The following is a 5,524-nucleotide window of genomic DNA, read 5'->3' as shown; positions in this document are numbered from 1 at the left end:
GACATGTCCGGAACACCTCACCAGGGAGGCGTCCAGAAGGCATCCTAAACAGATGCCCAAGCCACCTCAACTGGCTCCTCTCGATGTGGAGAAGCAGTGGCTCTACTCTGAGTCCCTCCCGGATGATCGAGCTTCTCACCCTGTCTCTAAGGGAGAGCCCAGACACCCTGCGGAGAAAACTCATTTCGGCCGCTTGTATCCGAGATCTCATTCTTTCGGTCACAACCCAAAGCTCGTGACCATAGATGAGGGTAGGAACGTAGATCGATCGGTAAATTGAGAGCTTCGCCTTTTGACTCAGCTCTGTCTTCACCACGACAGACCTGTACAGCGCCCGCTTCACTGCAGACACTGCACCTATCCGCCTATAGATCTCACGCTCCATTTTTCCCTCATTCGTGAACAAGACCCCAAGATACTTGAACTCCTCCACTTGGGGTAGGACCTCCTCCCTGACCCGGAGAGGGCACTCTACCCTTTTCCGGCTCAAGACCATGGCCTCGGATTTGGAGAAACTGATCTTCATACCGGCCGCTTCGCATTCGGCTGCGAACCGCTCCAGCGAAAGCTGTAGATCACGATCTGATGAAGCCAATAAGACCACATAATCTGCAAAAAGCAGAGACGCAATCCTAAGGCCACCAAAATGGATCCCCTCAACACCTTGGCTGTGCCTAGAAATTCTGTCCATAAAAGTTATGAACAGAATCGGTGACAAAGGGCAACCTTGGCAGAGTCCAACTCTCACCGGGAACAAGCCCGACTTACAGCCGGCGATGCGGACTAGGCTCTGACACCGGTCATACAGGGACCTAACAGCCCGTATCAAAGGGCCCGGTACCCAATACTCCCACAGTACCCCCCACAGGGTCCCCCGAGGGATGCGGTCGAATGCCTTCTCCAAGTCCACAAAGCACATGTAGACTGGTTGGGCAAACTCCCACGCACCCTCCAGGACCCTGCTGAGAGTGTAGAGCTGGTCCAGTGTTCCACGGCCAGGACGAAAACCGCACTGCTCCTCCTGAATCCGAGGTTCGATTATCCGACGGACCCTCCTCTCCAGAACCCCCGAATAGACCTTACCAGGGAGGCTTAAGAGCGTGATTCCCCTGTAGTTGGAACACACTCTATGGTCCCCCTTTTTGAATAGGGGGACCACCACCCCAGTCTGGAGGAAGAACCATTATGTTGAAAACAATGCCTCCGATCTGGAAGATAGTTAGCGAACCAACCAATGGTGTGTTCTGAGAAACCGATTTCTGAGAGTTTATGACACAAGATGTTATGATCCACAGTGTCAAAAGCTTTAGACAGGTCTAAGAAATGTGCAGCACAATAATCCTTAGCATCCAGTGCATCAACAACGTCATTAAAAACCTTCAGTGAACCGGTTGTTGTGCTGTGTTGTTTCCTGAATCCAGATTGATGGGGAGGTAAGATGTTAAATGAGTCCAAATATTTTTTGATTTGAGAGTTTATCAGTTTTTCTAGATCCTTGGATAAAATACAGACATTAGAGATTGGTCGATAATTGTTCTGTGAGGTGGGGTCAGGTCATCCCCATTCAGCAAAGGTAGAACAAAGGCTGTTTTCCAAGTGTCTGGAACAGAGTTTTGGCTTATGGACAGGTTAAAGATTTGAGCTCAAGATCTTTCAGTTATCAGGCTCCTCTCTTGTGGAACCAACTTCTAGTTCTGTCCGTGAGGCTGACACATTGTCCAGTTTTAAGATTAGGCTTAAGACTTTCCTTTTTGATAAATCCTATAGTTAGGGTTGGGTTGGGTTTACTGAGCTAACCCTTAGTTATGCTGCTATAGGCTTAGACTGCTGGAGGACAAATTGACCACATTTCTTCACTCTGCTGCTGTCTTTACTGTTCAACTCTACCTGTTTGTATTTGTAACGATTTATTTCTAAACATGTTTTTTTTTGTCTTTCTTCCTATAGAAAGTTCACCTGGACCTGTCTTTCTGTGTTCGTTTCTCCTTCCTGTCCTCTCAAACCCAGCCGGTCGAAGCAGTGTCGTGGAAAAAAGGAGATTTCCAAACAGACCAAGGTGTAGTTCATCAGATTTATTTACAAATCTTTGGAGTGCAGTCCATCATTCACAGAACATTAAATGCATTTACAAGATTACACTCTTATCAGTGCTCTCATCCATCTGAAACCCTGATCTGCTTTAACTTCCTGAACCGGACAAGTGAATTTTATAGAATAATCCAACATTTTTCAATCAGGTCATCTGGACAGTTTTTTTTTTTTGTGCTGAAACATTTCACTTTCAATCCGGAAGGCTTCTTCAGTCAAGGAAACACAACAAAACTGATTCTTCCCACAACAGCTTACTCCAAAGTGGAACAAACCAGTTATGTTGGTGCTAAGATGGTGTCTTGGCACGCTCCCTCCTCCACTGCCGGCCCTCTTCCTTGTTGACAGTCGTGTCAAACTGGTTGAAAACAACAAAGTCCATGCTCAATAATCCAGGTATACAATCCAACATTTTTCAGTCAGGTCATCTGGACAGTTTCTTTTTTTTGGTGCTGTTTCAGCACACACACAAAAAAAGAAACTGTCCAGATGACCTGACTGAAAAAAGTTGGATTGTATACCTGGATTATTGAGCATGGACTTTGCTGTTTATAGAATAACCTCGAGCCCAGCCCTCAGCCTCTCCCCTCCGTGTCCGAGCCATCATTGAAAGGTCCGCTGCTGACAGAAAGGAGTGGATCTGAGTCAAGGACTCTGCTTGAAGACACAAATCAAATCAAGCCCTTGAGGACATCAAACACAACCAGTTATTTACGTTCCTCACTGACTGGTCACAGTAAGAGTGATTACATGGGATAGTTCATACCACACATCCAAATACATCAGCAGGAATATGACATTTCAGAACGTTCCTGCAGGAGAGTTATCGATCAGGATGAGTGCAAATAACACACATTACACTGAGAGCAGAGGGCCGCTCATCCTGAGCCTGGTTCTACTGAACGTTTGTTAAAAGGGAGTTTTTCCTTTCCACTGTTGTCTTTGTGCTTGCTCAGGATGTGAGACTAAGATAAAGTGAAGATTCAACACAATCTGCTGGCTTCCTTAGATAGATAACATTTATTAATTAGCTTTTTTATGTGTGTGAATGTTTCTGACTGCGTCCTGAGATGACTTCTGTTGTGACTCTGTAAATAAACTGAATTGAATTGATCACATTTATCAGCCAGGAACCGATCACTGACCCACTGCTCATGAGAAAAGGCAGCACCAGAGGTCAGTTTCAGGTCAACCTGCTCCTGCTGGTCACAGAACTGGACCGTACCAGGCTCTGACCCATACCAAGATGGACCTGGTGTATCTCTATGGAGGCCAGTCTGTGTTAACCGGACATGTTCTCAGATCCTCCCTTACACAGCAGCCTGAAGGAATGGAGCCGTGCATTTTGGAAGCTGTCAGTTTCAGCCAATGAGAGGAGACCATATTGAAGAATTACTCTTCATGTGTTTAAAGTGTATCTTTTTTAATAACCAGAGAAAGAGGTGTCTGTAACTCTATCCTTTATGTATAATCATATGACATGATGTAATTCTAGTTGGTCCTCTTTGTTTGAGACATGAAGTATGTATGTTTTATCTTTGTATGCATAATTATGAGAGTATATTATAAAAAGCTTATACACAACAAAGCTGGGGCTTCTTGCCTTTAGGCTTGGATGGTAGACTACCTCCTGTTGCCCTTGGGTCGTTCTGCCCAGGTGTGACAGGAGGGTTTAGAGCAGGGTCAGTATTGACCAGGGGGGCACGTTAGTGAAAGCCCAGAGCTCATGGGCCAGACATCCAGCAGCTTTTTTCATTAAGTAAGTTTGTTTTGCAGTTTATAATCAAGTTATATTTAAAAAGAATCCATTGGTGTGCCGAACTGAGCTCACCCGTGGGCCTGATTTGGGCCCCAGGCCATCAGTTGAACAGCCCTGGTTTAGAGGACCAGCATTTATCTTAGTTAAGTTTCTTCTTTTTGTCTTTTAATTCTTAGTTGGAAGAGCAGAGGGAGAAGTCTTGTGAGAGGACGTAGATTCTGATTTTTTCCTTTTTAAGTTTGATGTAACCTGCACTGCTTGTTAGTTTTTAAGTACACAACACCTTTTTTATATCTTTAACTTTTAATAAAATGTTTTCCTGCATGCACAAAACTGAATCAGCAGCTCCATAATTCCAAAGTTCTGGTGAGTTACTCTGAACTTCTTTCCTTTAGAGTTCTTATTTGGTACCATACAGGACGTGTAGAGGTACACCTAAAGGTCCCACCTGTCTGCTGCTACAAGCCCCACGAGGGGGATCTCACCGGGACCTTCCCTGTGTTGCCTGCCTATCTGCAGGAAGGATCACACACATGAGGGAGGGTTGTCTGGTGTTCCTCTGGCTGATCCATCAACAAGTCGACCTCTGTCCACCGAGGCAGAGCACACAATCCTGTTTGTCCAGAGGCCTGTGAAGATCGCACACTGACTCTGTTCTGAGTCATAAAGGTGCAAGCAGACCTTGGACCTCCCAGCTGCAGCTGGATCAACCACAGGAGACATCATTATTTGAGTTTTGATCTGTTGTACACTTTGGTCAGAGGCGTCTGAGGTCATAGCTTTCTAACAGTGATATGAGCTCCATTGTTCTGCAAATATGTTCTGAGTGACAGTGTGTTTCCAAATGTGTAAGCTGCCCATGTCAGAGACACTAATGCAACCCCATACCATCAGAGAGGCAGGATTTTCATCTGTGTGCTGATAACAAGCTGGAAGGGTTTTCTTTTCTTCAATACGGAGGATGTGGCATGTCTAAAAGTAATTTAAAATTTTGATCTGTTTTACCTCACAACAGTTTCCAACGTTGCCTCGGTCCATTTCAGAAGAGCTCTGGCTCAGAGAAGACAACAGTTCTTCTGGATGGTGTTCACATCAGGCTTCTCCTTTGCATGATAGAGCTTTAACCAGCATTTGTGGCTGGTATTGTGAACTGCGTAGATGAAGTGTTCCTGAGCCCATGCTGTGATGTCCATGATAAAATTAGACCTGTGTTAATGCAATGATCCATGAGAGGCCTAAAATATTGACTTTCAGTTTTGTTCTTTGCACTCAGATTTCTCCAGACTCTTGACATTTTTGGTGATATGACAACCTGTGAAGGATGATCCAAAGTCTTTGTAACTTTCCATTTTTAGGTACTTCCCTCAGTAAGCTGCTGTCCATCAAGGACAATGCTGACCATCCTCTGCACGGTGCCATCATGAGGAGCTCCTTCAGCAGTACACTGTCCCAGCCCTGCTCCATGGATTCAGGAAGTCCTTTGTCCCTCAGGCCATCAGACTGTTCAACTCCTCCTTGTACAGTAAAAAGAGAACCTTGTAAATCTTTGGTACCCTGAACACACATGTATGTGTATGTATCTACATGTACATATACATATGTATATATATGTATATTCATTCAACCTTTATTTCTACAGGTTAGTATATGTATATGTATGCTTATATATATATATAT

Source organism: Nematolebias whitei, chromosome 15 (assembly GCF_014905685.2).
Source record: "Nematolebias whitei isolate Nwh7 chromosome 15, NemWhi1, whole genome shotgun sequence".
Lineage (NCBI taxonomy): Eukaryota > Metazoa > Chordata > Actinopteri > Cyprinodontiformes > Rivulidae > Nematolebias > Nematolebias whitei.
This window is presented reverse-complemented; position numbering follows the sequence as displayed.